The 20,877-nt window shown below is 38.3% G+C and overlaps 1 long non-coding RNA gene across 1 annotated transcript; it reads left to right on the plus strand.

Moving 5' to 3' along the window:
• Positions 1-1,938: 1,938 nt before the first annotated feature.
• Positions 1,939-19,606, plus strand: LOC126957545 (uncharacterized). Its single transcript, XR_007726818.1, has 3 exons — positions 1,939-2,099; positions 9,086-9,178; positions 18,082-19,606. It is a non-coding gene; the product is annotated as an uncharacterized LOC126957545 (long non-coding RNA).
• The last annotated feature ends 1,271 nt before the right edge of the window (positions 19,607-20,877 follow it).

The following is a 20,877-nucleotide window of genomic DNA, read 5'->3' on the forward strand; positions in this document are numbered from 1 at the left end:
CACTTGAGTCCAGGAGTTCAAGAATAGCCTGGGCAATGTGGCAAAATCTCAGCTCAACCAAAAAAAGAAAATTAGCCAGGCATATTGGTGTGTACCTGTAGTCCCAGGTACTTGAGGCTGAGGCAGGAGGATTGCTTGAGCCTGGGAGGCGGAGGTTGCAGTGAGCCGAGATGACAACACTGCGCTCCAGCCTGGGTAAAATAAATAAATAAATAAAAATGTAAAAAAATGGCTTCTTCAACTGTGTTGTAGCTCTGGCATGTAAAGAAATCTTACACATGGTAGTGACCATATAATAGTGAGGATTTTTTTACAAACTAATTTTCCAAAATTTACATACAAAGGATTCTTGGCTTCTTTAAAGAATGATAATACATGAGAAGTGTTAGTCAGAGGCTACCCACCAATATTCTGGCCTTTCTCCTGCCAAAAACCTAGCAGGGTTCTACTCCTCCAACCGCTTGGAAGTTGAGTATGCCATGTGACTTTATTTAACTAATGGAATGTGAGCAGAAGTAGCTTGTGTCACTCCCAGGAGAAAGCTTTAAAAGATCCACTTACACTGCCACCACCATCATGGAAGCAAATGTTGAGATGGAGCTTGTGTCAGCCTAGGCCCGTGTGATATCACAAGGAGTAGAGTCCCTGTGATAATCCATGTGAAAAATTACAGCAGGGGTGAGAAATGGATTTTTTAATTTTTTTTTTGCATTGTACCACTGAGATTTTGCAGTCTTTTGTTCATGGTCTGCCTAGATTAACATAGGAGATTATACAGTATTTCAACAATTCTGTTTTTGCTTAAAACATTGAAGTGAGTCTTCTGGTGGTATTGCTGTCAGGGGCAGTATTTGACAACCACACTCTCAGTGTAAAGCCGTACTTGCTTTCTGCCCTATAGTAGTATTGCTATGCTTGACCCTCTGTTTTATTCATTAGATTTGACTCTGCAATTGGTGAAAAAGATTGATTGGACATCTTTGAGCCTATTGGGATGAATATACCCTTCAGAAACAGTGGCAAACAGAGGCTGGGCAGTGGCGGGTATGAAGGCAGTTTACCCAGGGTGCAGGCAATAAGAAGATACATTGTCTATAGAAATGTTTAAAGAAATAGAACTGATTAAGATGCAGTGTCTTTCGTATTACCATCACAAGTCTATAATTCTAAACAATATTAAGAAGAAAATACTCCTCCCTTCCCCACTCCTGTTTTTCCCTATCCTTGCGCAACTACTCAGAAAGCAGTTACAATGAGATTTCAAAACTTTTGAAAAACATAACTGTGAATTAGAATGTGTTACCTTATTATGATGAGTGTTTTGAAATAGATAACTTTCATGTGGAATATTCATTTAAAAGAAAAAAGAAAAATTATTCTATTTTAGGGTTGTTCTTGGTACATTAATTTGGACATTGGCTTATGAATTTGTAGCTAGTCATATGAACATTTATGTAAATCTTTCTGTCTAAATTGTAATATCCATGAGGGCAGGACTGGGCCTCATTCATCCTTAGATGTCCAAGGAGTCTGGCCAGTACTGTAGTCCTGTACACAGAATTGCCATATATTTATATATATACACACACACACACACACATATATATACGTGCGCGCGTGCACACACACACACACACACACACACACACATATATATATATATAGAGAGAGAGAGAATCAAACTAGGCTAGCAGTGAAATGATATTTTTCTTTTGCTTCTCTTCAGTCATGTGTATGAGAAGCAGAGCTGTAGCTCTGGCCCACTTCTTTGACAGGTTCTCTTGTTGTTGATGCTGAGAAACTCCAGGAGCCTGCTATTTGGAGAGAGAAATGTGTTCCAGCTGCTGGTGCTAACAAAGATCTGAGGTTATACACACATGACCTATCACCCACACCCACCCAGTCGGGAGGGGCGGCCTTTCCCTGTGTCCACACATATGCCTTGAGTTGCTCTTCGGTGAACATCACTTTTCCTTTCATGTTTTTTCCACACACTATTATCTGTATGAAATGAAGACCAAGAAAGGATGGGAAGAAGGAGAAGAAAAATTTTGGTTTATCTCAGAAACTATACCCCTAAGTGAGAGTCCTGGTTGCAGGTAGGATTTTGTCGGTGATCATTAGAGGCATGAGGGCTGAGAGAACAATTTGAATGTTTCCTATTACTCCAGGCTGGGGTGGGAGTGGGGAATATGAAGGCAATTTGCCCAGGGTGCAGGGAACAAGAAGCTATATTGCTTATAGAAATATGAATGAATATAACACTTGTAAAGATTATATAGTTGGGACTGACCCACAATAGTTGATAATAATGAGAAGTTCTTGGAGACCAGGTCATAGTGAACTTAGTCTTAGGGAAATAATTATCCTCTTGAACTCTGATTGTTTTATGGATAAATTATGATATTGAAAAGTGTGTGAGGGGATGCTTAGGCCAGAAGGAGTCTTTTTACCATTTTGAATGTCCACCTTAATGTTTCCTGAGTGAAGTTCTAAGATTTGAAGGGAGCATGCACAGCCTCTGGCCTGTATGGAGTCCATCCCGTCTTCCAAGGGACCTTGTAGATGGAGATTAGTCTTGGGTGGGCCATCTTGTGAATTGGAGCCAGTGTCTAGTGCTGGACAGATGTTATCTGGAACTTTCAGATGTAGCCCAAGTTCTGGGACTATGAGAAGCCACACAACCCAGGAATTTTCCTTTGTGCTTTTTTCCAGAAAAGAGTAGAGTCATTTTTGAGCTCCTAGGGTAAGATGGTAGAATACAGAGAAATTAGAAAATATCTACATTTCTCTATTGCAATCTCTGTTCATCTAGATTTGACAGTAAGAATTTGGTTGACATGTAAGTGCTTTTGCACTTACAGACTTGATGTGAGATTCAAATGAAAGAGGGACACAAATGTTCGGTTTTGCTTTTACTCCCTGAGAATAATTCCTGGACTTTAAAAATATCCTTTCTGGAAAGAACAACTGAGTGAGAAACCCTAAACCGATACTGAATAAAGCAAGTATGTCTCACAGAATATCTGATTTTAAAAAATTCTTGCTTTAGGAAATGTGTGTGTGTGTGCACATGTGTGTGTGTGTATATATACACACACATATATATACATGTATATGCATATATATACATGCATATATATTTACATGTATATATACACATACATACACACACATTTCCTAAAGCAAGAATTTTATATACACACACACACACACACACACACACACATATATACACAATAATACATATATAGAGAATCTATCTATGTATCTGTATATATTTCTTGGATGTCTTATATTAAGCTTTGGTAGATAATAGGACTTAGGGACCATAACTACCATTTTCCTTACAGAAAGTCTTTGAGTAACTTAGACTATAATCTCTTTTGTTTTTGTCCATTTGCCATTTGTTATTCAGACAGTGCAACCCCAAGCAGGACCTAGGGCACGTTACTTAACAGTTTTAAGCCTGTCATCTATAAAATGTCAGGGATGGACCCAGTGACTTCTGAGGTCCCCACTTGCACCAGGAGTCTCTGGTTTGGTTCCATGGGGAGACAGCTGTCAAAGGTGAAGCCATGTGTGCCTCCCCCACATCATTCCCTTTCTAGAGCTTTCATTTTCCTCAGTGCCTCAGAAATACCATTTTATAGATGCACGCCTTAGAACAATACTTTCTCTTTTCATTGTAAAGGAAGGTTTTGGACTTTGCAACAAATGTTCTGGATAGAATGGACAATTAAAAACATGATTGAAACATGATTCAATCATGATTAAAAACATGATAGAAAAATGTGTCTCCACATTATTTCACAAGCTCATTCCTTTCGTCTCTACTTTGTCAAAGGATTTAGGCAGCTTGTTTCTTTGGCTTTCATCAAATATCTTTTTTCCTTCCTGTTCAAAATAAGCTCTGTTTCCTTTTTCCTGGCTAGATGAAAGCCTGTGGACGCTGTGCTTCCTGATATCAACCCAACGGTGGTGGTAAAGGGGTTCACATCACTCCAGATAGTCAGTTTCAAAGAATAATAGTTTGGAGACTGTGGGATGAAAAAGAAGCTTGAATTTTCCTCTTCGGATCTCTCCAATACACACTGTCTGTGTGTTATTTCAGAACACCCATTCAAAAGTAGACTGTTTCCTTCCCTGACTCGGCACCAAGTCAAGAAGTGGCACATAATGTATTGTTGTGTTTATTATGCATCATTTTGCTGCTGACACTGTGGCCATCAAATATTGGAAAATTTACAACCACGGAGGTCCAGCCATCATGCCTGAAGTGAAGGACAAAGTACTCTGTTATTCTTCTTCAGCTCTGGCCCTTTATGATCAGACAGTGAGCTATATACTTATCAAAGTCAAAATAACCTTCACTTTAGAAAACATACTTGTCCTTAATTGCCAGAATAGGAATGCATAAACAGCCTCTCTCTTGATAATGGAATGGAGGCTGAGTTGATGTAAGTTTTAAGTATTTTGTAATTTTCCAATCATGGTGGGCTCAATTAAGTTTTAATTCACAAATTATGCATGTATTACACTGGCAAAGAGAAAAAATATTTGTAGTTTTAAACTATACAGTCTAAATATGTATGTCATACTTATGATATACACATTTGTGCTACGTTTTTTGTTCCCCCCCCTCTAAGTCAAAGCTATGGCTGGTAGTCCTATTTCTATGCCCTGGTATACAGCAGTTTAGAACTTGGATGCTGAAACTGGGAAGATGTAAGTTTGAATTCTTGGTTATCCCTGGACCACAGGCATATGCCTTAGTTTATTCCTCTGTAAAATGGTAATAATCATAATAGTACCTACCTTCTAGACAGGTATATTAAGAATTAAGTGAGATTGTGTACATTGAAAAATGCTTAGTGCAGTGCCTGGTACATTATGAAAACTCAAGGAATATTTGCCATTATTATTATTCTTCCCCTCTTTCTATTATTGTTAAAAACAGCAGTCCATAGAAAACATATATTTCCAAGCCCTTCATGTAAAAAAGGCAGGAATGAAACATTACTAGCATTTTATAAATATATATGTATGTTATGGTACTAGATGGCTTTTGGGAGACATATAGTTATAAGAGCGAGACAGAGATGACTCAGAAACCAGAAGGCAGCACTGAAAATAGTTCTTACTTAAAAAGGCATTTGTTTAATATGCTTACTCAAGATATATCTTACACAAGATATAAGATGTATCTTAGAATTATTTAAATCTATATAGTGGCTATATGAGCATTTAAAGCTATGGATGTTTATTTGGAAATAAGCAAGTTTTAATATGTGAATAGTAACCCCATGTCTACAAGTTGCGGTGTGGCCAAATGTAAATGGTGAAAAAAATTAGGAAATGAGCTCTAACTCCATTTTGGGAAAGACAAGGGGAATCTCTGGAATTTGGTCTTTGTTCCTAGGTAAGACCTGGAGGTGACTTTAATTGACAAGTATCTTCTTAGCAGTAAAGTCAGGATGACAGCATTTGCTTTCCTGGGTGGTCAAAAATCCTCTGTAACAATGGTGGGTGAGTTATTGGTGAGTGAAGAAATGGGCTTGAGAAATACTGTGAAATAAAATGACTGGCAACTTCAGTTTCAGAGCAACAGGCCTGTGAGTTTTCTTTGTTGTTATTTTTGCTGTTTTTGTCTGGTGTCATTGTAAAATTAAGTATAGGCAAATGAACTGTTAATGGACTAGAATTTCAGACCAATAGTCTGCTCAAAAACCACAAGACAAGCAATAGACCTTGTCTGTTTGCTTGAAAATATTTGATATGAAAATTTGATATGAAATTTAAAATTTTGTAATTTGATATGAAAATTACAGTAGGATTATTTTTATCTCTTCCTTTCCCCTCTTTCTTCAGACTAAGTAGAATAGACAGGTAAAACTGATACCAAAATACAGAACCCAAATCCATTGTAAAGTTCCCATTCAGGTGTAGATTACATAAAAATTGCTTGGCTTTCACAAGAACCACCATTCTGAGAAGAAGAACCATGATGCATATTAATAGGTGAAGAGAACTTCCTTGGGAAGGACCATAAGCCTCGGAGGCCATAAACTCTGGAACTGGATTCCAGAATGAAAGAGCTATGGAAGCCCAGAGGGTAGGCTAAGTATGTGTTGGGACAAGTAAATAAAATGTTTTGCCATGAATTGCAAAATACAGTCAATTAATTGTTTACTGGGATCCACGACCTCCATCCCTACCTACCTCTTGCAGCCTACTTGTTGCTTTCTGAGTGTGACCCTGTAATTAATGAAGAATATAAAATTTAATGAAATGGGATAAAATTTTGGCTGGATACATTTTTTTAAAAGTTTCATTATAAATTTTAAAGGGATGTCCTTGGCCAGCATTTTGAACTGAACAAGAAACTGTCATCAGATTAATGTGTTCACCTTTAGAGGTGCAGCTCTCTCCAGAAGGTCATGCCTTGTGGACACAGCTGTCTTGTGGGGCTGTAGGTGAAGCCCCACTCTGGCTTTTTCTATGTAGACCCAAGAAGCCTAGAAGCAGTTGAAAATCAGCAATATGAAAGTCAGCTTTCCAAATGGCCTCCTTCTTTCCTGACATTGCAATCTTAAAATGCCTTTGTCTTTCACAGTCTTCATAAGGTCACAAAGGAGTGTCTGTTACCAGATTTATAGCTCTGATACATTCACATACACACTGGGTCCCCACTAGAGGCTCTGCCAAGCTCTGGGGGCCCCACGTAGGCCTCCCACAGTTCAGTCGCTGCACACATGTTTTCTGAGAGAACTCGGAGCTGCTGTCTATGTGCTCATTTTCAGTCTATAAATCCTCCGCACTCCTGTGACTGTTTGCTAGGCCTCCAGCCAGTACTGCACTGTATGTGTGAATACCACATTTCCCGAGAGAGAGCTGAGCATTCCTGCCTGGTTGGTGTGGACAAATCCCCAGGTGCTGAATGGGAATAGGCTTTAGCTTGTACAATGCTTTCCTTTGACCGGTGTCTCAGGGAAGAGCCCAGGCTCTTTGTGTACAGATGCATTCAACTGCCCCAACAGTGGGTATGTGAGTGTTCTGCTTTACCTACAGAAGAGGGTGACGTGTTTAATTTGCTTAGGGTTTAATTAAGCTGCAGACACTTAAAAAAAATTTTCATTAGAGTGATTGGGCTTCCCACAGTTGGTGGTAACACCGTGAAGTCATTTTCTCTAGAAAGTGAAGGTGTTGCTTTAATAAAGGGTTGACGGTTTTGGATGAGTCCTTGGAGACAGAAGAGAGAAAGGCCACATAGTAGTTTTAATCACATGATTCATTTTTCCACTGAGATTTTAACAATTAGTAAGCCCTTCAAATTTAACATTCTGAAAACAGATCAAGCCAGTAGGGAACTTGGGGTTGAAGGGGAAGAAATAGATCATGCAAATGTGTCCCATCATCAATGTAGGACAGGGAAGTTAGTGAAGTGGAGGCGAGGGGTGCTAATCAAGGGGAAAGTGGGGCATCCCTGCTTTGAATTCCTCACTTAGACATAGAGATGGTACCTGTGCAAGCTCAGGAGGGCAAGAGGAGGGCAGAAGGGAAAAGGGTCTCCAGGATAGATCCTGGATCTATAAATAGTGCTTACTACTCTTGAGTAAGATAACAGAGCTCCCCTCCTACTTCATTCAACAAGTCCTTATAGATTTCTTGCTGTATGCCACAGATTGTGTCCTGGAGATCCTGGCTGGTCATTTTCAGTCACATCTGCATCTTTATTAAATGTTCCCATCAGTCCACATGTGCTAGGTGCTCCAAGAGAGTTAACTGGAGCCAGCAGTGGCCTCCCTGACTTTTGCAGAAAAGACGAGATGCATATACTTGTATTTCAGTGTTCAGTGTTTAGAAATGAGCAGTCTTGCATTGTTATGCAAATTCCAAGGTAATTGAATGTTTATAAATTACAATAGCTGCAATTACTCACAGGAAAATTTGTTGGACTTAGTTATGTTATTGTGTTCACTGAAGATTATAGCTTGTTACTTTCTGTTCTAATATACTTTACCCACTTAAGTCTTGAAATAAAAATGAAATGCTGGTGTATCATTTTGCAAGAAAGATATATATGTTTCTTATATTGCATTAGACAGGTTAATATGTTTTTGCTTTTTATAACAGGGAACTTTATTAGCATGATGAAATTAATGCATGCAGGGCAATATCTTCCGAACCAGTTGTTACCAGTAGATAAAGTCTGATGTGGTAATTGCTAACGAATGTTGGATCAGGGTTATTACTGAAGTAAAATCATTCACTGTGGGATGATCAGAGCTACAATATTGTAAATGACAAAAGAGCCACAGCCACTCTCTGGTTTTAATTAGCTAAAGAGGTGTCCTGGGTGGTTTCAAAAGGCTTGTCTTATCAATATTGTTACTTAGAAATGATTTACAATATTGTTACAGGGTTTGCTAATGTTTCTATCATTAAAGGTCTATCATTTCCATTAAGAACTCTGTTGTTGAAGGCTTTGCAGGCTTGGCTTATTTATTTCAATACTGTGTGTATGTTTGTGTGTGTGTGTGTGTTGTGTGTGTGTTTGTGTTTGTGTGTCTGTTTACAACATTTTCTAAGGTCTTGAAATTCCAGGAGTGGCTGTTCATGGATGTACCATTATTGATCTTATTTATTTATATGACAGTGCCCAGCTTCAGTCCCATAAAAAGATATAAGCCTAGTTTTTTCAGAGGAAATGACTTCTCTGCTTTATCCATTGATTTTTTTTTTTAAATGTTTGAAAGTGAGTCTTGATTACCTGAAAATCTGCATGAGCAGATCTGATGTAATATACCTTCTACTATTTAATTATTTGGTTTGTTCTAACAGTAATGCTTCAAATGTTAATAAAATTTCCAGAAATGTTTATTATCTAAGGTGGTCCTAAGTGAAATGTTCATGTTTTCAGTTCCTGAATAAATACAAATGGAAACATTTTTGAAGAAAATAAAATGTTCTTTAAAAGGTTACTGCTTACATTACAATGACTACATGCCTGAGAAACCTGTTTGCTAAGTAATATAATCATGTTTCCTGGTCCCTGCATTTATGCCATTACATTGTTTTCCAGGTGCAACTGAAGGACCATGGCTATGGTAGCTGCCTAGGAAGACTGGCCGTCATATTCATGCTCGTGCAGCCCTTGGACTTTTAGATCTACCAGGTACCCATACCTCACAAAGGTCTTTTTCTAGGGAAGTGATAAACTTTCACAGAAGTTTTGTTTTGAATCTGAAGGGACCATATGAATTACCTATTCTTATTTATGGCACACAAATGAGAAAAATGAGACCAAAAGAGGTTTAGTATTTGTCTAGAGACAAGTATCTAGTTATTCAAAAGACCAGGAATCGGAATGCAGCCTGGCCTGGCAGTATTTCTTTGTGATAACTGCTTGCCTTGCCTTGTTATTGCATAGATGGGAAGCTTTCTAGTGGTTTTCAGAGCTCTGAAGGCCATGAGAGATTCTTTTGCTCTGTTGCTAGCTTTCCTTGATACTGACATAGTGTTACCATAAAACCTCCTGTTTTTCTTCCTGGTTCTCAGGTAGAACCCTCTCCCAGAAAAGGAATCTTATTGGCAGTATATTGAATTTAATGTGTATATTTTCATATAATTTTTTTTCACATTTGGAGAAGCAATAGAACATGACTCATTTATTTTTCATAAAATAGATACTGTGTTAAAATGATTCTATGAAAAAAATCTGAAAGAATACATATGAGGGAATATATACCATATTTAGAACTACAATAGTGAGCTAATTTCCAGTTAACAGACGATATGAAACTAAATTTTCATTTAGAAACAGGTTAACTCTAATTACTAAACTTGGTTTATTTTCACAAGAGATTTAAAACATCTGAGTAAGAAACACTTTTATTCTTTTTAAATATATTTATGCTTCTAAATGTCAGCTGTTGCAAAATATGCCTTCCCATTAAATCTCTTATTTACAGTTACTAGAAGTCACACGTTTCAGACCAGTCACAACAAAGTTTTTGTTGCTTTCACAACAAAGCATCACTCAAAGGTTTTTTATCAGTTGTAATAGGGACAGATATATCATTTGCATGAGTGTGATGCTAGCTTCTGTAAAAACACTTAACGTGTATAGTGGTCCAAATAGTATAGAAATGTATTCCTCATTCAATAAAGTACAAAATAGATATCCTTGGCTTATGAGTAGCCTTCTTCCAAGTAGTGAGTCAGGAAACCTAGTCTTTTTCCATCTTGCAGTTCTATCATCTTCAATATGTGGCTTCCTAAGTCTGTGTGCACACTCTGTGGAAAGAGTGGTTGGAGAAGTCACATTGACTCCTCAACCACATTGGCCCCATTGCCTCACACACATCCCATTGGCAAGAATGAGTCACAGGGTCCCACAGGGACTCAGGAATGTCATTTTTGGCAGGGCAGCTGCTACTCATTAACAGCTCTGTATTTTGGAAGGGGGAGCAACGATTTGGCAGAGTCAGTCTCCTCTGCCATAATAACTCACCCACAATCGAACTCAAGACTAGTTTTAGAAGTGAAGGTTTGGATAACTTTGTTCCAAAAGTGCAGACATCCGTATTCATTCATATGACAGTTTTTGGCAATGGCTAAGAGTGGATTGACTCAGATGGACAGCCTAGGTATTCTAATTGTGTAGTGTCCCTTCAAACTGATCATCTTTAAATATGTGTTTAATAACGATTTAGCATGGGTGATGAACATTGTTTACTTTTAAAAATGTACACTTTTTATGTTCAAAGTATGAGCCTTACTTTATATAATATCCAAAGTAGATAGCCTACTAGAAGACATATATATGACATACACAAATTTGAAGGCATAAAGTATACATATTATATACATACTTACTCTTATATATGTCTATAATAAAGTAAATTAAATAATTAATTAACTCAGTCCAAGGTCAAAATTCCACACCTTCATTATTTAGTTATGGAATTTGAGCAGGTTGTGACTGCCGGTTTACTTGACTCTCAGTGAACTGAGATGAACTGTCAGCCTTCAGGGATGGTGGCTTTCTGCAGGAAGGTACAATTTACATCACAGAAACCTCAGAGATAATGGGTCCAAAGGAGCTCAGAAAAGATTTTCTTGCCACTTAAAGGCACTATCAATTTGAGTGCAAGCATTTTCATTCCAATTTAGTAGTTACTATAAAAAGATGTTGGAAATCCAAAAATAACTTGTACCATAGTTCCATTTCATCCCAATTACACGTTAGAGCCAACATTGCCCACGAGTTGTTCCAGTTTGGCACTTCGTCACTCTTTGCCAAATTATTCCACAGGTTTGCAACTTGACAGGCTTCTGGAGAGGTATATTACTTCTAGTACTTACAAAGATAGTCAATGCCTGAAAGAACTATGAATCTGTCTCTACATAGCAAAGTGATGCCTGGAAGATGTGTTGATGTCACTGTTCTCTTGAGGTCATAAGGTGCCTAAAGTTGTATTATGTTGGCTGTTTACATTCTCTAAAGCAGTGCTCCTTGACTGTGGTGGTACATTGGAGGACCTTGTATAAAGAACTGATGCCCACCCCTCTTCCTGCCCCAGTGGCTCTGATTATCCTGAGATGAGACCTGGACATTGATAGTGGGTTTTTTGTTTGTTTGTTTGTTTTATATTTTGTTTTTTGGTTTTTTTTTAGTTATCTTCTTTTAAAAAATTCCCCAGGAAATTCAGCAGAGATTGAGAATCCCTGACCCACAGTGATGGCTTCTTGTACTATTGTTTAATGAAAGGAGATCCTTTTAGCAGAAATCACTCATGATTCAGCAGTCTAGGAGCCATCATGAGAAAAGAGTTGGAGTGGATGGTTTTAATGCAGATGGTCTCAATACGATAGCTAAGTGTATCTTTCAGATGTTCTGCTCTCGCCCCTGGGGACTAACTCTAACATCATAGCTTATGTTCAGCCTGACACCATGGAACATATGAAAAGCAAATACACTCCAGCACTCCAGCAATGTATATATTACCACAAAATATGAGATATTAGTTATTTCCCTTTAACCAATACGATTTAACCAATATTGAGTGGCCTGTGCTTATGTTGTAAGTGAATGCTTCATCATTTAATCATTCATTGATTCAAAATATTTATTTATCCTTTCATGTATCAGGCACCAGAACAGTCCCATAAGCCAGCACATCAGTGTCTTTATAACCAAAATTTACTGTGGAAACAGGCAAATCATTTTTGTAGAGTTATTGTTTGTACCTCAACATCTTTGAGACAAATACTTTAAAGCGTATTTTTGGATGGATTTTTTGACAAAGGAAGTCTTCCAGTTTTAACTTTTTGGGACAAAATGTATTTATGAATACTGGCTGTAATTATTCTAGAGTTTCTATTATAATTACAAAATTCTGATGCAGTGCTTCTTAACCCTTTATACTTATGACACACAACTTCCAAATCTGAAATTTCTGGCTGTGTACATGAAAGCAATAAAAGATGAACAATGGATAAAAAATCAGTACAGAATTATTTATAATAGAGAAATTAATGAAGCAAACATACCCCCAGAAGGAGATTACTTAAAAGGTAAGGTACATCCATGTGATGAAATAGTACAGAATGGATTAAAGTTTTTTAAAAGGAAATGGAAAAATGCTCATAATATATTACTTACAGAAAAAGCTGAATGTAAAACAATAGCAGTAGTATGATGCTTTTTAAAATGTATAAATATTCACATTGACTGTTTTTCTCCATCCCTGGGCACTTCAGGGTGGTAGCAAAGTAAAGGAAAGCAATAGATTGCCTCAGTTGTCCTTAATGCTTTCCCAGGCACAGGGAGTCTGAGTATCTGCTTTTCTCAGACCTGAGTTTCCAATTTCCGGTGATTTCTTCCACATATAATGCTGGAATATCCTGGGCGAAACAATATGGATGTGTCACTAAAAGATGTACTACCTGGCAATGACTCGAACCAAAGTGATAGGTCACCAGCTATTTTATTTAGAAGTCATTTCCACATACCACATCATTCCTGGTGGCACAAACACCAGTGAAATCCCACAATAACTTTTTCCCAGGGGAGACTCACTAGACCATACATACTCCCATTCCTTATTAGTGTTTTTCTCATTTGTGGTTGGTTTTTCTCTTATTTAACATAAGGCGGTGGTTCTCAGAGTAGGGCTCCCTGGACCTGTAGCATCAGCATCACTTGTGAATTTTAACATTTTAAAATTTTTACTAGTTAGTAAGAGGTCCTTCTTTCCTTTTGAATTCTCCTAATACTGTTTTCACTCAAAAATGTATAGGATCATGATAGCTAGAATGTGCATAGCTCTTAATTTATGTTGGACACTTCTCAAAGTGCCTTCCAAATTTTAACTTATTTAATCTTCATAATCACCATATGAAATAGGAACTACTATTTCCCTATTTTACAGAAAAAGAAAATTGAACACCAGGCAAATGAGTAACTCATCCAAGATCATACAATTATAAACATGCTCATAGGAGAAATACTGGAAGCAAATATAAAATGTTAGCAGTGATCATATCTGATTATTTCCAGGTATAGGACCACAGATGGCTTTAAATTTTTTTATGTGCTTTTCTATATTTTCCAAAACATACATATTACAGTTGTTATCAGAAAAAAATCCAAAATATTTTTGAAAAGAACTAAGACAGACATTTCAGAGAAGACCAGGAGTAAGGGCACACCAGAAAAGAAGAATAAAGAGCTGTAATTGAAAAAACTTCTTCCTCATGATTGGATCCTGGAAGCCACTGAGCAAGTGAGAAAATGAAGAGTCCCAGGTACGGGTGCACTGAGCATCCAAACTGGAAATCCAGGGACGGCATGACATTGAGCAATCTGATCTTTCTAATGTCCTAATAGGTTTTGCATCTTATTTTCTTTGTAGGTAGCAGTGGATAAGTGCATTTAATCACAGTATTTTCAGGAGACATTTGATGGAACAGAACCCAGCTCTCTGTATCCAGGGTATAAAAAGCTTGGCCGTAAAATAATGCCCTGACTCATCTTTAATTAGGTGTGCAGTGTGGGAAAGAAATGAGTGTCTTCCTGTGTATGGGAGGTATGGAGAAACAGCTATAAGTTCTCAAAATAGTCCATTATTAACAATCTGCACTGAATCGATTGGTACCCACAGCTCAGTCAATGCTTAAACAAGCTGGACAATAGCTGAAGTAATTATTTGGGGTAAATTATTGCCATTGTAAAATGTAATCAATGTTTTATTTCAACAAAAAGAGATCTTTTTCTTGATTTCTCTTTTCACCCCACCTTTCCTCAGCTTTATCTCCCTACTAGAGGTCTGGAAGAAAGATTTTTTTGTTTTCTCCCCCATATTGGCAAGAGTGCTTCAGCTCCATCTGAACATGGCAAGACAGGACACATCTTGTAAAGGTTTTCCATTTTAATATTCCTTAATGACCAATAATGAATTCTTTATAGTTAATCTGCTGTTCTCATGAAAACAATTTAGATGGTTAAAAAAATCAATCATTAATGAGCAGTAAATGACAGCTCCCCAACAACACAGCTGTATTTTTGTAAAAGTGATTAAACATTGTCTGCATTCATAATTGCATGCTTAATAAGAATGTTGAGCACTGAGTCAAGCATTGTTGCTAATGATGACAGATTATGATGCTACAAATGCTTTGGAGTTATGGGGCTAAATTTTCAAAGGCAGTCCCTGGAACGGAATGCACACAGACCCACTAAGTATTCAATTTGCATGGGCCATTACCAGGTTTGTGCATGGCATTTGGGAGCTTTGCAGTTGAGACTCTTTTGAAAATCTGGCCCATTATGACAGAAAGCATCTGTAATTAACAGTAACTGATCTCCCTCTGCCTAGCCTTGGTAAAAGGTATAAAATTCTCTGTGTGTGCTTTCTTGGAGCCCAACACCCCATTGATGAAAGGCCCTGAAACCTGAAAGGAAGGCAAAAAGAGTCTGTAGGGACGTAATTCAGCCTTACAGGCAGATGTGAATATCTTATCAGCAGGTAAGAGAAAGCAGGCAAGTCATTCAGAAGAGGACTTGGTGAAGTCTCATCTCTGAGCTCCTTTCACGTATTACTTGCCCCTCTCATTTTGGCCATAAATATTCTTGCTAAACCTTGGAATTCCTGTATTACTATTCATAGGATTCATAGGACTAACTACTTAAAATCTGAGATTGTCCCATGGTCCAGCGTGGATTAACTGTGCTGAAGTATGAATTTTAATCTTTATGAAGCTATGAGCAGAGTGAGTCAGTGATTGAGCAAGCCCCATCTGCTGCTCAATTTGTCTGTATTCTGATCAGGTATGAGGCAATCCCATCTATGAAGCTATGCATAGCTACAATTTATGAGAAAAATTGCATGCTTTTAGAAAATTTATGAATTTCCTCAGATTTTTTCTTGGAAATATCTTGTATCTGTCTGGGATGTTGAGGATCTGTTGTACTGTTTGGTGACATTATATCTTGTGCTGTTATTTATTGCAGTTTATATGGATATCTTATTTTGGTGATACCTTGGCTTAGAGAACAGGGATCATTTGTATTATGCCTTTGACTTCTTCATAGCATCTCACTCACTGCTGTTTTTTCTGGATCAGCCATCCCTTGTCTGAGCAGAGGATTATAGAGTCTCATAGTCTGCAAATCAGACTGGCATATGGTTAAGAACATGGTTTTAAGATGCCTCATTTGAAATATCACTGTCACCCAGTAGTGACATTCTACATTTCTTAAGAGCCTTACTTTTCCTCATCAGTAAAATAGGAATAAAATTAGTAGTTACATGTGAGGGTTTTTTTGGTGAGGATTCAGTGAGATAAGTGTAAGAAACTCTTAGCAGAGTGACTAGGACATAGTATGTGCTCGATAAAAGTTTGTTGTTCTTATCTTTGGTTGTTAAGGCCACAGCAGTTAAGTTCTATAGCTGAGGCCAGAATCTCTTTAGCTGGGCTGAGTCATTCTCCACAGAACTAAGGGGTAATAAGGTTCTGCCTTTAGTCCCCATGATCAATGACTGTAGTAGGCAAATGGTAACCTATATATTATGGGCTGAAATGTCTTCCTCTTACACCTAGGAAGGTACATGCAAATCATGTAGAGGAGAAAGAGAGAACACCAGCTCAGTCAGACAGGTCAACCCAGAGGCATGACATGTGTCACAGTCAGAGGGTCCTACAACCCTAGTCCCACCATCAGAAGTCACATACAGAGCTGCTACTGTAGGGCTACATTCAGGACTCGGTTTGACATGTTAATGAGGCAGAACATTTTGGAGCCTATGCTGGCAACAGAGAGACCTGGGATGATGCTTCCTCTGACTTCTACTAGGGACTTCTGCTCTCTGAGGAGGCCCTTTCTGTTTCCAGCTCAAGCTTCTTGTGCCTCAGTCTATGGACAGTGGAATCTTTCTTAATTAAATAGCAGAGCCTGCATATAATTTAAACATTATACAGGCTCTGGTACTACCCTGCCCCCTCTTCCACTTAGGTTGTTTGTCCTCTAAAGACTTAGGGCCCTCATCACAGTCCACAGTCAAACAATATGTGCAGAATGAAGGTGAACCATGAAGGGAGAATGGACTTGTGTTTTTGGCTTAGTTCTTTTCTATTCTATCCCAGTACCCTTTGGATTCTTTATTATAAGAGCAGAAATGTAAAAAGTATAAGATAATTAAAACTAAAGGCAGAAATGCAGGTGTTATAAATTTTAAAGGCACTCATGAACATTCAAGATTTTTAAATCATTTAAAAAATGAAGTGATAGAGGAGGGTATATGGCTTCTGGGATTTAATGAAGAATTTGAAATTATAATTTTCATACCTATCTTTGATTTAATGCCAAATGTCTTCATCTGACAAATGAAAACTGTCTGATTATTATGCACTTTCTCTTTGCAGATGAAGAGTAGTAGCTGCTAAATTATTGTCAAATATTTTGGAAATATGAAATGCTGTACAACAATAATCATTTGCATGGTAATGGGCAAGAACCAGGTCTTTATACCCCATTACCACAAGTAATTAACAAGAAGATTAGGCACGATAGTCTGTGTTTGGGAGCCATTGTGGAGACTGGCAAATGTGTAGGTTTGCAAATCTCCTTTTTCTCTGATTGATAATAGAGTAACTCCATGTGTTGTTATATGTGGATATCACTGCATGAGAGAGAACTCATGATTTGCTGCAACCCAGTAGTAATTCTGCTCTTTGAGTAGCCCAGGCAATGTCCCTCCTTAGCCCACTGCTCCCACCTCATTTATCCTGCTCCCTGCTACTTCTTGCCTTTTTTTTATATTGTCCCCCAAGCAAAGAATGGGCCCTTTGTTTTTCTTAGTTATAGCAAATTCCACACAGAGAACCCATCTCCAAACAGTTCAATCTTGTGCTACAACCTCTAATATGGCAACAAAACCTATAAGACTAACCGTGGACCTGAGGTCAATTTTTTAGAACTCTGAGGTGCAGCTTCCTGATCTGCAAAACAATGAATACATTATTTACTGCTCAGGATTAATATAAGATTAAATAAAATAATGTGAACAATTAAGGGTCAGTAAATTCTCTCAGTCTGTGGACTCTCTTTGACTAACGGGACCTTTGATGACACCTTCTTTGAATTCACATTATATTTACAAGATTTCAGTGTGTGATACACACTTCGATGCTTGAACAAGAATGGTTTCATGTTATCCTCTTACTGTGTTATGTGTATAAAAAGCCCACAGCCTGTGTTTCTCAAGTTGCCCTCTGGAGAGTAGAGGAGACATTTTAATTGAACATCTACTGGGAATCTAAGTAAGGCATAGAATCAGATTTTTAGAGCTAGAAGGGAATGCAGGAATGTGTTGAATTTTCCAGATGGCCACCACGGTAACTCCTATCCTTCGTGATTTCCTACAACGTCAGGAAAGTGATCAGAAAGTGAAGTCAAGTTCTTCTCCCTTGAATATGACTGAACTTATAACTGCTTTAACCAGTAGAGTGGAGGGGATACTATATGATTTCCAAGGTTATAGAATGCCATGCTCTTTCTGTCCTGTCAAACAGGATCAACATATTTTGGAGTTCTCAGTCCCATGTACAAAGTCCAACTATCTGAGGCCACCATGCACTGAGGATGTCCAGTCCACCTGGAGAGGCTACCAGGTATGTGAATGAAGAAGTCATCTTGAAAATGGATCTTCCAACCCATGTTGTCTAGCTACGGCTGTTTGAGTCTCCTCGTGTAAGCCCCAGGCATCTTGGAATGGAGAAGAGCTGAGCCACTGTGTCCTCTCCAAATTCTCAATCCACAAAACTCATGAAAATAACAAAACGATTGTGTCTTTGTGCTACTAAATTTAGGGAAATTTGTTATTCAGCAAAGATGATTAGAACAAGAGATCACAATTTGACTACCATATTTCAGAAATGACACAGATCCAGAGAGGTTAAATAAATCATTTTATTCAAATGAAGACTTAGTGGTAGAGTCATTCTTAAGTACTGGTTTAAAGATCCATGCGCAGTTCACTACATCATGTACCTTCCTAGCTCTTGACATCAGCCCTGAATATTTGCATAGTTAAGACTTGACTTTAGGCTTCTGTACTCGAGGGGCATACATTCTAAGAAGTATTATGCTCATATAGTAAGCTATGAGGAAATTAATTACATTATAAGCCTAGCAGAGAGGATTCTGCTGCAGACTTTAGGTAGTGAGAGATATTGGAAACTGCTAGAGAAGGGACAGAGATGAAGAAATGGAAATAGAGAGGAAGTGAGAGAGTTCTGCTGAGACTGAAGCCTTGCAGGGGAGGGAGGGGTAAGCAGCAGAGCAGGGGCGAAGTCATGAGGCACTGGTGGAAAAAGATGGGTTGAAATTGCTTCAACTCTATTCAGGCAAACAACTGTGTGTCGACAAGAAGAAGGCTGATAAGCAGCTTTAGACTGTCTATAGCTAAAGGGGAAGTGAGAGGCGGGCAGCATATGGAGCAGGAAAGAACAGAGGGAACCAGCATGAGGGGAGAGAGAAAGTTGAGGAGAGAGATGGGGAGCCCAAGCAAAGAAATAGGAAAACAGTTGGCCCTAAGTGTCCAAAGAAATTAGGAAGAATTGGAGACAGTGGGAGATGATGAGAGAAATAAAACCACAAAAAACTTCAAGGAAAATATTTGGAATGCAAATGAAAGCAGTAAAGTGTGTGTAGAAGAAATGGAAAAAATGGAGATTGAACCACATTAGAGGTAAAAACAGTAAATTGATTCAATTTTTGATAAAAGAAAACAGTTTGGATGAGAGTTTAAGCAACATGACACGTTTTGAGTTACCTGGCTACCAAGAGGCCACATTGTATTTCTAAGATGTTTCTAAACGTGGAGTTTGATTTGTCTTTTTATTGTAAGATAAATTATACATACAGAAAGTTAAAAAATGGATAGAGGGGGCGGAGCAAGATGGCCGAATAGGAACAGCTCCAGTCTCCAACTCCCAGCGCGAGCGACACAGAAGACCGGTGATTTCTGCATTTTCAACTGAGGTACTGGGTTCATCTCACTGGGGAGTGCCGGACGATTGGTGCTGGTCAGCTGCTGCAGCCCAACCAGCGAGAGCTGAAGCAGGGCGAGGCATTGCCTTACCTGGGAAGCGCAAATCGACGCAATTAAAAATGATAAAGGGGATATCACCGCCGACCCCACAGAAATACAAACTACCATCAGAGAATACTATAAACACCTCTATGCAAATAAACTGGAAAATCTAGAAGAAATGGATAATTTCCTGGACACTTACACTCTTCCAAGACTAAACCAGGAAGAAGTTGAATCCCTGAATAGACCAATAGCAGGCTCTGAAATTGAGGCAATAATTAATAGCCTACCAACCAAAAAGAGTCCAGGACCAGATGGATTCACAGCTGAATTCTACCAGAGGTACAAGGAGGAGCTGGTACCATTCCTTCTGAAACTATTCCAATCAATAGAAAAAGAGGGAATCCTCCCTAACTCATTTTATGAGGCCAACATCATCCTGATACCAAAGCCTGGCAGAGACACAACAAAAAGAGAGAATTTTAGACCAATATCCCTGACGAACATCGATGCAAAAATCCTCAATAAAATACTGGCAAACCAGATTCAGCAACACATCAAAAAGCTTATCCACCATGATCAAGTGGGCTTCATCCCTGGGATGCAAGGCTGGTTCAACATTCGCAAATCAATAAACATAATCCAGCATATAAACAGAACCAAAGACAAGAACCACATGATTATCTCAATAGATGCAGAAAAGGCTTTTGACAAAATTCAACAGCCCTTCATGCTAAAAACGCTCAATAAACTAGGTATTGATGGAACGTACCTCAAAATAATAAGAGCTATTTATGACAAACCCACAGCCAATATCATACTGAATGGGCAAAAACTGGAAAAATTCCCTTTGAAAACTGGCACAAGACAGGGATGCCCTCTCTCACCACTCCTATTCAACATAGTGTTGGAAGTTCTGGCTAGGGCAATTAGGCAAGAGAAAGAAATCAAGGGTATTCAGTTAGGAAAAGAAGAAGAAGTCAAATTGTCCCTGTTTGCAGATGACATGATTGTATATTTAGAAAACCCCATTGTCTCAGCCCAAAATCTCCTTAAGCTGATAAGCAACTTCAGCAAAGTCTCAGGATACAAAATTAATGTGCAAAAATCACCAGCATTCTTATACACCAGTAACAGACAAACAGAGAGCCAAATCAGGAATGAACTTCCCTTCACAATTGCTTCAAAGAGAATAAAATACCTAGGAATCCAACTTACAAGGGATGTAAAGGACCTCTTCAAGGAGAACTACAAACCACTGCTCAGTGAAATA

This window comes from Macaca thibetana, chromosome 6 (genome assembly GCF_024542745.1).
Source record: "Macaca thibetana thibetana isolate TM-01 chromosome 6, ASM2454274v1, whole genome shotgun sequence".
Classification (NCBI taxonomy): domain Eukaryota; kingdom Metazoa; phylum Chordata; class Mammalia; order Primates; family Cercopithecidae; genus Macaca; species Macaca thibetana.